Raw genomic sequence first — 12,002 nt, forward strand, 5'->3', positions numbered from 1 at the left:
GTTATTACACACCACATGCTTACAACAAATATTCAGTTTTGATGTGTAGAATGCTTTTAACCTTTACATACAGATTATTAATAATTTCAGTTTAGTTTATTGTCACGTGTACCGAGGTACAGTGTTGCGTTTGTTGCGTGCGGTCCAGAAGAAAGCAGAAAGACAATACATGATTACAATCGAGCCATTTACAGCGCATGATAAGGGGGTTACGTTTCGTGCAAGGTAAAGCCAGTAAAGTCTGATCAAGGATAGTCCGAACGTCACCAAGAGGTAGATAGTAGTTCAGCACTGCTCTCTGGTTGTGTTTTGCCTTAAGGGCCATGAGTATGGAATGGCAATATAATAATAATAATAATAATACATTTTATTTATGGGCGCCTTTCAAGAGTCTCAAGGACGCCTTACAAAAATTGAGCATGTAGAGGAAAAACATGTAAGGGGAATGAAATAAATAGTAGATACATGACTAGTACACAAAGTAAAGACAGAATTCAATACAAAACACAGTATGAGGCAATTAATGCACAGATGAAAAGGGACGGGGACGTGGGGCTAAGGATAGGCAGAGGTGAAGAGATGGGTCTTGAGGCGAGACTGGAAGATGGTGAGGGACACGGAATTGCGGATCAGTTGGGGGAGGGAGTTCCAGAGCCTGGGAGCTGCCCTGGAGAAGGCTCTGTCCCCAAAACTGCGGAGGTTGGACTTGTGGATGGAGAGGAGACCGGCTGATGTGGATCTGAGGGACCGTGAGGGTTGGTAGGGGGAGAGGAGGTCAGTGAGATATGGGGGGGGCCAGATGGTGGAGGGCTTTGTAGGTGAGGACCAGGATTTTGTAGGTGATCCGGTAGGAGATGGGAAGCCAGTGAAGTTTTTTGAGGACTGGAGTGATGTGATGCCAGGATTTGGTGTGGGTGATGAGTCGGGCGGCTGCGTTCTGGACCAGTTGGAGTCGGTTGATGTAGGTGGAGCTGATGCCAAGGAGAAGTGAGTTGCAATAGTCCAGTCGGGAGGAGATGAAGGCATGGATGAGTCTTTCAGCAGCAGGCGGTGTGAGAGAGGGTCTGAGTTTGGCGATGTTGCGGAGATGAAAGAAGGAGGTTTTAATGACATGGCGGATGTGAGGCTCAAGCGAGAGGGTGGAATCAAAGATCACACCAAGGTTGCGGGCCTGGGGAGATGGGGAGACAGTGGTGCCGTCGATGGTGAGAGTGGGGTTGGGTTATTGATTTTGCTGAGTGTCAATATGCCAAAGATAGAGGGAAGATATTGCCTGTGTGATTTGCATTACCTTAATGGTTATCACCATCTTTAAAGAAATCTGCATTTCAGGCAATGGGCTGTTGTAATGGTGTAAATTGGGGTCCTGTGACATAGAATAAACGTTGATATCTGCTTCTGTACATGCTACGCTCATTTTAACCAAATGATATATACTGTATGAGGCATGATGTGGTATGTTCAGGAAGGATGTTTCTCCTGATTGGAGTCTCTGGAGCCACGAGTCATAGCTTCAAAATAAGCAGTTGGCCACTCAGGACCGAGATGAGAAATGTCTTCACTCTGTGCTTGGAATTCACTCCTGATACGGGTCCGGAGACCCAGTCATTAAGTATGTGAATCTAATTCCAGATTGGTATTAAGGGAATCTCCCTTGAGATATGGATGGTGCAGAAAAGTGCTCCTGAGACAAAAGGTTGGCCAAGTCTTATTGAACGGTGGAGCAGACACAAGGGGATGAATGACCTTCTCCTGCTTTATAATGTCCTGAATGTGCATTTTAGAACCAATTGCATTAGATTCCAAATGTTGTAACCAGGAACGCTTACCAAAGAAAGACACAAAATGCTGGAGTAACTCAGCAGATCAGCCAGCATCTCTGGAGACAATCGTCATCAAAACATGGGGGGGGGACACAATTTTGGGGCGCGATTTCTTGGTGATACCTGCCTGAATCTTTGAAAAGCTACAATGTGATAACTAACACTTAAACAAATAAAACTGAAGCAAATAAAGGCGAACAGAAGAACCAACCTTGGAGTGGGCAGAGAGAGAGAGAGATGGGAAAAAAATACTAAATAATGTGAGTGACCTGAATGAGGGACTTACCTGCAAGCCAGCCAGGAAACCTGTTCGACCGGAGCCCTTAATGACCTGACCTGTTTAAATCCAATACCCGCTTAAAGCTTTCCCATCCACCAATACATCCAATTAGTTCAAATAGTAATTGTACCAGCATCAGACAGCTTTATGAAATTCTCCGTGAATACCTTCAGTAATACTTGAAGGTCAAAACACAATTGGTGACACATCGTGTTAATACGATGTTAATAGAGGCATTTAACAAGCGCTTAACAGTGACACCCCCACTGCCTCGTGGAAAGCAAAGATTTTACTAGATTTATTTTCACCGAATTTCAAAATCCGGATTACAAAACATGGGGGAGGGATTGACCCCACCCCTCAAAACATGGGAGGGGCGTGTGTCCCCCGTTCCCCCCCCCCAACCCCCCCCCCGGTATTTCCGCCCATGTCTGGAGAACATGGATAGGTGACATTTCGGGTGACCCTTCTTCAGGCCAATTGCTAGGGGGAGCTGGAAAATTATGGAACCGATCCATGTTCTCCAGAGATGCTGCCTGAACTACTGAGTTACTTTGTGTCTTTCTTTACATTAGGTTCCATATTGGGAAGTGGTAAATGGTAATTTCCATTTGGAAGTTTGCCCTGTAAACAGATCATGATGAAATTACGAAATTACTAAACACCGGCCTGGGTAGATGCATATGAGCTGGAAGATTTTTGTTCCTAATTTCAAAGAATCTGTACAAACCCGTTTCTCCTCGACAGGAGAGTATTAGTAGGTATTCCCTTTGTAATAGAGCTTGAATGGGATAATGAATAGTTTACAAACAGGGTTAGATAAATACCAGAAAAGGAATGAAGACGAATGTGTGAAGGACCCTAAGGGGAAGGTTGTAATCTCTCAGGGTGTTTAGTTTAGTAATATCGTGTGGAAAGAGCCCCTTCAGCACATCGAGTCTACACCGACCAGCGATCACCCGTGCACTAGTTCCATCCTACACACTAGGGACAATTTACAAAAGCCAATTAACCTACAAACCTGCACGTCTTTGGAATGTGGGAGGAAACTGGAATACCCGCAGAAATCCCACGTGGTCACAGGGAGAACATGCAAACTCCATACAGACAGCAGCTGTAGTCAGGGTCGAACCTCGGGTCTCTTGTGCTGTAAGGACGCAGCAGCTCTACCACTGCGCCACGGTGCTGCCCATTGTGTTCAAGGAGGAATTCAGTGAGGAATAATATGTCAGTTATATGTTCTTCAATAATAGGATGCTCAGCGATAAATGCCACTTGTCACAGTTACAATTTAACTGTAAGGGCTGCAACGGTTAAAGATGAGCAATTAGAGAATGACACTGACGTTTATGCATCTGGTTTCTTCCTGGCAGTATTTGAGATATTTGGGACATCCAGCCATTGACAAGCCGCATCTTTCTACTCAAGAAACACTAACTCTCCCATCTGCTGGTGTCAGATAGAAATGGGCAGAAAACATATTTTGCTCTCTTAGGATTGGTTGTTTTTCACAATGCAGGGGACCATTAATACATTCACCGGACTTTAAAGGCACTGCGTATTGCATTTGCGTTATACTGGAACCATAAGGGATTAAACTTGCTCAAAGTCCAGCTGGTGTGTGATCACAGGCAGCAGATCATGAAGGGCAACATCTGGTTTTCTGGCAGCTGTTAACTATGCTTTGTGCTGTAGGAATGCCATTGCACCATCTCCATTGGAGCCTCAAGCAAACATGGAGTGGTCAATGGACCTTTGATGATATTGTTTAGGACATTAATGTAAAATTCATTCATGTACACAGCAACGAAAGCCACGCAGTCACATGAAATTTGATACAGCACACCACTGCCATGTTGAAACAAATCTGTCTGGAAAGTTACAGTCCTTAGCAGAGCCGCCTGCAAGACTAATAGGACTGTCATGGTAGAGGATTTTAACTTTCCCAATGTAGAATGGGGCTGCCATAATACCAAGGAAATTATTAAAAGCTGTACTTAGGCAATATGCAGACGGCCCTACAAGAGAGAGGGCAGAACGCCACCTACTCTTACAAAATTGGGAATGGTAAGTGACTAAAGTGTTGATGGCCAAGCGTCTTGAGGGCTAGTGACGAGAGTTTTATTAGCTCTAAAAGAGTTATGGATAACAACATGGCAAGCCCACGTTAAACTTCTGAATTGGAGAAAGGCCAACTTTGATGGAATTAGACAGGAACTTGCTAAAGTTAATCGGAGTAGGTTATTTGCGGGCAAAGGGGGTGTGCGGAAAATGGGATGTCTTAAACGAGTGATGGCGAAGGTTCAAGGCAGGCATGTTCCTGTTAGTATGATGGGCAAGGTACCTGGGAGTAAGGAAGCCTGGCTAACGAGGACAATGGAGGCTCCAGTCAATAAAAGTAAGGAGGTCTGGGCCATGTATGGGCAGGTAGGATCAAGTGTATCCCTGGAAGAGTTTAGGGGACTGAGGAGTATACTTATTTAAAAAAAATCAGAGAGCAAAAGAGAGGGCAGGAGATAGCTCTGGGTGATTAAATTAAGGAAAATACAAAGATAGTTTATAAGAAAGGAAACAGGGTAACTAGAAAGAGAATAGGGCCCCGCAAAAGTGGTCAACTAAGCATGGCGAAGGAGATGGACTAGGTACTCAATGAGTCTTTCGCCTGTTTTTACCATGGACAAAGACAAGAAGTCTAGGGAACTTGAGACAGTTAATGGAGATATCCTGAGGACAAGCGGTATTACAGTCGAGGAGGCACTGTACGTCCAAAAGCAGATGAAGGTAGATAAATCTCCGGTATCTGATCAGAAATATCCGAGGACACTGTGGGAAGGTCGAGAAGAAATTGCAGGAGTCCTAGTTGAGATATATGAATCATCGTTAGACACAGCTGAGGTGCCATATGACTAGACGATGGCGAATGTTGAGCCTCTATTTGAGAAAGGCTGCAAGGAAAAGCCTCTAGACTAAAAGAACTGTGGAGCAGTGAGCCTAACTTGAGTGGTAGGTGAGTTACTGGAGTGGATTCTGAGGAATAAGATATATTTCCATTTGGATGTACAGAGGCTGATTAGGGATAGTCAACATGGTTTGGCACATAGAAGATAGACACAAAATTAGGAAGTTTGCAGCTGACGCTAAAGTAGGTGGTATCGTAGAAAGCGAAGATGGTTTTCATAAATTACAGCAGGATCTCGATCAGCTGGGTAAGTTGGTCGAGGAATAGCTAATGGTGTTTACTGCAAATACGTGCGAGGTATTCTATTTTGGCAAGTCATATCAGGGCAGGACCTTCACAGTGAGTGGTGGTGCCTGCGTTGTGTTGTAGAGCAGAGGGATCTAGGAGTGCAAGTGTATAGTTGCTCCACAGTGGCATCACACATAGATAGGGTGGAAAAGAAGGTTTTGTACAAGACATTGGTGAGGCCTTACTTAGACCATTGTGTTATATTGTGTCAAGATATATGAATCATTGTTAGACACAGGTGAGGTGACGTATGACTGGACAATGTCTAATGTTGAGCCTCTGAGAAGGGCTGCAAGGAAAAGCCTCTAGACTAAAAGAACTGTGGAGCGGTGAGCCTAACTTGAGTGGTAGGTGAGTTACCGGAATGGATTCTGGGGAATAAGACATATTTCCATTTGGATGCAGAGGGGCTAATGAGGGATAGTCAGATAGGGTTTTGCACATAGAAGATAGACAAAAAATGCTGGAGTAATTCAGCAGGTCAGGCAGCATCTCTGGAGAGAAGGAATGGGTGACGTTTCGAGTCGGGACCCTTCTTCAGACTGAGTGCCAGGGGAGCTTTGGAGAGAGGATGAGAACTTTTTTTAAAGTAGGCATACCTTGAGGGGATTTCACAGTGCAGCAGATGAAATCTGAAGGAAGGAACTGCAGATGCTGGTTTGTACGTGGCAGGTTGTTTCTTACAAATTTGATTGGGTTTTTTGAAGAAGGTTTACAAGGGCAAGGCTGTAGACGTCTATATGGACCTCCGCGAGGTCTTTGGTAAGCTTCTGCATGTAGATTGCTTTGGAAAGTTAGACTGCATGGGATCCAGGGAGAACTAGCCGACTGGATGGAGATTTGGCCTCTTGGAAAGAAGCCGAGGTTGGTGGTGGAAGATTGTTTTTGGAGGGGAGACTTGTGACTAGTGGTGTGCCTTAAGGATCGGTGCTGGGCTCTTTGCTGTTTACGTTAACGATTTGGATGAGTATGTACAAGGCACGATTAGTAAGTTTGCAGATTACGCTAAAGTAGGTGGTTTCGTAGACAGCGAAGATGCTTATCAAAAATTACAGCAGCATCTCAATCAGCTGGGCAAGTTGGCTGAGGAATAGCTAACGCAGTTTACTGCATTATAAGTGCGAACTGTTCCATTTTGGAAGTCAAATCAGGGCAGGACCTTCACAGTGAGTGGAAGGCGCTGGGAACGGCTGCGGCTCGCCTGCAGTCCATTTGTTTTAACTTTTTTGTGTTGTTTTTTTTCGTTTTGTCTAGTTGTGTTTTTGGTTTTTAGGTTGTGTTTATGTGGTGGGTGGGGGGGGGAAACGGGGTTTGCTGTCTCTCCCTTGGGGGGAATACGACTTTTTCGTCGTATCCCCCCTCTCTGCCTCCGTCTGCGCTGAGGCCTAATGGCGGAGTTGGCGACCTCGGGACTCCGGAGGCAGCCTGTCAGGACTCGCCCTGGGTTCGCTCCCATGAGGGCGGCCCAGCTCGGGGCTGGAACTGCGCTCCCGTGAGGACGGCCTGGCGAGGGGCCGAGACTCTCCCGTGAGGGGCTGTGGCACTCCCGTCGGAGTGGCCCAGCCCGAGGGAGGAACGGCACTCCCGTCAGAGTGGCCCAGCCCGAGGGAGGAACGGCGCTCCCGTCGGAGTGGCCCAGCCCGAGGGAGGAACGGCGCTCCCGTCGGAGTGGCCCAGCCCGAGGGAGGAACGGCACTCCCGTCGGAGTGACCCAGCCCAAGTGAGAACGGTACTCACGTGAGGGCGATCCGGCTCGGGGCTGGAACGGTGCTCCGGTGGCTGGGACGGCGTTCTGGCGGCGGCGACCTGTGTCCTGGGTTCAGCTGCGGGCCAGTGGCTGCGTCCGTTGGACTGGAGGGCGGCAGCTTCGACCACCCCGTTGCGGGGTTCGGTGAGCCGCGGGACTGATTTAACATCGCCCGGTGGGGTATCGCCTCAGCGCAGAGGGAGAAGAGGAGGGAAGAGACTGCAGCCCTAAGATTTTTGCCTGCACCACAGTGAGGTGCTTGGAGGACTCACTGTGGTGGTGTTAATTTGTGTTTATTGTTGTTATTATTGTATGATTGTATGTATGACTGCAGGCACGAAATTTCGTTCAGACCGTAAGGTCTGAATGACAATAAAGGCATTCAATTCAATTCAATTCAATTCAATTCAATTCAATTCAATTCAATTCAATTCAATTCAATTCAAAGGGCCCTGGATCACGTTGAAGACCAGAGGGATCTAGGAGTGCAAATGCATAGTTGCCTAGAAAGTGGACCCACAGGTAGATAGAGTGGAAAAGAATGCTTTGCACAAGACATTGGTTAGGCCTTACTTACTATTGTATTCAGTTTTGCTCACACTGTTATAGGAAGGGTGTTGTTAATCTGGAAAGAGTGCAGAGAAGATCTACGAGATGTTGCCAGGACTCGTGGGCCTGGGCGATGGGAGGAGGTTGGGCAGGCTAGGACTTTATTCCTTGCCTAGCAGGAGGCATAAGGGTGATTTTATAGATGTGTATAAAAATCATGAGGGTAATAGAAGGGTGAATGCACAGAAGTCTTTCTCCCAGGGTAGGGAAATCAAGGACCAGGGGACACAGTAGGTGGTTTAAGATGAGAAGGAAAAGAATAAATAGGAACCTGAGGGTCCACTTTTTCATTCGGAGAGTGGTGGACATATGGAACGAGCTGCCAGAGGAGGTAGTTGCTGAAGGTACTATAACAACATTTATAAGACACTTGGACAGATACGTGGATAGGAAAGGTTTTTAAGGTCCTGGACCAAATGCGGGAATATGGAACTAGGAACATCTTGGTCGGCATGGAGGAGTTGGACTGAAGGGACTATTGTCATCTATAACTTTTAGTAGAGTGTACCGGGCAGCACACTGGCGGAGTGCTAAAGTTGCGGTCGTACTGCAGATTTCATTCAGACTACAGGTGCTGTCTTTACGGAGTTTGTGTGATCCAGTGACCACGTGGGTTTTCTCCAGGTTCTCCAGTTTCCTCCCACACTCCAAAGACGTACAGCTTTGTAGGTTAATTGACCTGTAAATTGTCCCAAGGGTATAGGATAGTGCTAGTGTACGGGGTGATCAATGGTCGGCGCGGGCTCAGTGGGCCAAAGGACCTGTTACCACACTGTATCTCAATCATTGCTATTGAATTTCAATACCAACCTTATGTTATTTTCACTGCACAAATAACCAACTAAAAGGTATACAAGATCACAACCAGGGAACATTTAAAACATGTGCTTTTTACAGTGGTTTTGCTAATTTAAAATCAGGCAGCAGACCACAGGTCAATGCCTCGGCTGCTTCCGACCAACTTACTTTTATCATGTGGACAATATATCCCTGAACCGCTTTCGTCCTCCTCATGTACTTAACTAGTTTCTTTCTAAATGCATCAAAGCTATGCATCTAAACCATTCATCGTAATAGTGAGTGTCGCAATATTCCCAATCTTTGAGTTTGGAAGCTTCTCTGGAAGTTATTAGCAGACATCCTGTGTTAAATCCTACTTTTGAACTCTTACACAGATCCATCTTTTTCTGGTACCAAACCTTTGCAGAGTAGAAACCAAAAGCTGTATTTCCAGAGCCAATCCAAATCTTAAGTAGGAATCTCAGGTTTACAAAGAGCTTGGTATGGTGAAGAATATTTACGACTTATAGATGAGAAAAGCCCCTAAGCGTATTTTCAAATTGAATCCCATTTGCTTTGTGAACAGTTTTAAGAAAGAAGGCTTATTATATTTTAAATTAAATGATGTCTGTGTGCATGCTTTTTAGTAATCTAGTCACTGGAGTATGCTTACAACACCTGCTTTTCTGTTGCATAAGATCTGCGCATGATCTAACATTTTGACTAAATAATTTTGACAGTTGATTTACATTTATCTCATTTTATTATGTGAATGACTTAGTCTAACAAATATTGTGTATTCATAGAACCAAAGGAGATAAATAAGGTTAGTCAGTTGAATAATATTACATCTTATCAAGCGATACCTCAATAAAAAAGCCAATCAGAACAACATTGTGTAGAACTTTGCCCCTCATATATAGTCATGAGCTAAGACATTGTCAAGCTTACAGCTCAGGTGCTTATTTTGCATTGAACTCCAGGCAATGTATTCAAATATTGGCAATGCTTGAATTCTGAAATAAAAACTGAAAATTCAGGATATACTCAGCAGGTCAGACAGCAGCTGTGTGGAGAAAAACAAAACTAATGCTTCATATCAATAACTTTAGCAGAGTGTGAAGACAAATGTATAAACTTACAGAAATGAAGAGGAGTGAAGGGAAAAAGGGTGTCTGTGAGAGGATGAAACACAAGGGAAGATACAAACAGGAAATCACAGGGGGATCCAGAGAGGTTCAGGAAACCTGGGACTGCTCTTGGATCAATAAGGGACTTTGTGATTGGAGTCTGGGGATGTTGGCAAAGTACTAAATGAGTACTTTATATCAGTTTTCACCAAGGAGAAGGACACGGAGGACAGTGAGATCAGTGCAGAGAATACTAATGCAACGGCATCTTGAGATTTAGGAGCAAGAGGTGTTGGGGCATCAAGGCACAGGACCTGATGGGATTTACAGAGGAGATTGCAGGAGCCTTAACAAAGATCTCTGCATCTTCTCTAGCCACAGGCGACAAGGTCAGTGTGGCTTTGTACGTGGCTGGTCTTTGAGTGTTTTGAGGAGGAGACATAGATTTAATAAGGCATTTGAAAAAGTCTCGCGTGGTAGGCTGATCCAGAAGATTTAGATTTTGTAATTGTAACAGTGACTTTGTTGGATGGATTCAGAACTGGCTACTGATAGAAGGCAGAGGGTTGTAGTGAAAGGACAATATTCAGGCAGGATGTCTGTGACCAGTGAAGTTCTGCAGGGATCTATGCTGGGATCTCTGCTGCCTGTGATATATATATAAATGACTTGGACATTAACATGGACGGGTTGCTTAGTACGTTTGCAGATGACACCAAGATTGTCGGGGTCGAGGACTGTGAGGAAGGCTGTCAAGGTGTACAGCGAGATATAGATACACTACAGAAATGGGTGGAAAAATGACAGATGGAGTTTAATCCAAGCAAGTGTGAGTTGTTGCAATTTGGGAGGTCAAGTATAAGGGGAAAATATACAATGAATGGTATGACCCTTAATGGCATTGATGTACAGGGGGATCTTGGGGTCCCTGAAAGTGACAACACAAGTACTGTAGATAGACTGGTAAAGAAAGCATATGGTATGATGCCTGCTTTCATAGGTCATGGCATTGAATATAAAGGTCAGGAAATCATGATGCAACTTTATAGGACTTTGGTTGGGACACATTTGGAATATTGTGTGCAGTTCTGGTTGGCCCCATTACATGAAGGACATGGAGGATTTGGAAAGGGTGCAGAGGAGGTTTTCCAGAATGATGCCTAGAATTAGTATTAGCCTAGAATTAGTATTAGCTACAGGGAGAGGTTAAACAGACTTGGAATGTTTTCTATGGAACGCCTACACCAAACTCTTCTACATGGCAACAAGATAATTTGTGTCAACTGAATTATCTTGGGCTCCACTATGTCAGACATTCACTTTGCTGTCTCTACTCTCCCCTTCTCTGTAATGTAAAACACACATCTTTTCCAGGTATGAGTTGAGGTGACTGAACTATAACATTATTTCTCTGTGCACAACTGCTGCCTAACCTGCTATGTATTTCTGCTACAAAGTTTCAGCATATTCAGTATTTTGCTTTTGTACCTCATGAGTATGGTCTGCTCGTTTGCGTCTTCTCCAATAATGCCACCACTAAGCTCAATATAAACAAAAAATCTTCCAAATTAAAAGGAATAGGTGACGTTTCGGGTCGAGACCCTTCTTCAGACTGGGAGTCTCAGGGACTGAGAGGGAGCCTAATGGGCCTGTCCCACTTAGGCGACATGGTCGCCACATGTTCACGGGTGGTTGCCGGGGAGTCGCCTTCATGGTCGTGAGGAGTTCCTGCGTTTTGGGAACTAGTTGCGGCCTCATTATGGTCGCGAAAAATTTTCAACATGTTGAAAAATTAGCTGCGACTAGAATGAAGCCGCCATGGAGGGTAGCGAGAATTCTCGTGCCGTAGGTGGGTCGGCAGGAGGTCCTAGCGGGTTGCCAGGAGGTCAAAGGTTATCATAGGTTCTCGTAGGTTGTAGCCAACGCTGACTGGTGAATTTCATTGGTTCATTGGGAAAAAAACCGTAAGCAGTAGTTTTCAGAACCACGAATAACCGACCGGTAATGTTAATAACCGCCGAGCTTTGTAACGGTGTTTCTCTGGCTTCTTAAAAGTTGTCTCCACTCCTTCTCCCCCCTCTCCCCACGCTCCCCCCCTCTATTAAAGGACTTATCGTACACTGTGTTAGCCATCTTAATTACAGCGCCAACCTTCCTGTTCATCGCGATGTGTGTCTGTATCACCTTGGCTTTGCACCGTGTGAATTTCACTCAGGCAGCGCTCCCCCCTCTTGCCCTGCCCCCGCCTGCATAACGGACTGGTGAAGGAAGCGATGTGTGTGTGTGTGTGTTCCACACTGACAGTCGCTGTTCCAGTCTTGACAACTTGACAGTCGCCTGAAAAATCACCTAAGTGGTACAGGCCCATGAGACTCCCAGTCTGAAG

General features: G+C 45.3%; 1 protein-coding gene across 1 annotated transcript in view; it reads right to left on the minus strand.

Annotated features, from left to right (window-relative positions):
* The window catches only part of kcnd2 (potassium voltage-gated channel subfamily D member 2), a 441,658-nt gene that overhangs the window by 25,223 nt on the left and 404,433 nt on the right, over window positions 1–12,002 (minus strand). The window lies entirely within an intron of this gene.

The sequence above is a fragment of the Amblyraja radiata genome, chromosome 19, assembly GCF_010909765.2.
Source record: "Amblyraja radiata isolate CabotCenter1 chromosome 19, sAmbRad1.1.pri, whole genome shotgun sequence".
In the NCBI taxonomy this organism is placed as follows: domain Eukaryota; kingdom Metazoa; phylum Chordata; class Chondrichthyes; order Rajiformes; family Rajidae; genus Amblyraja; species Amblyraja radiata.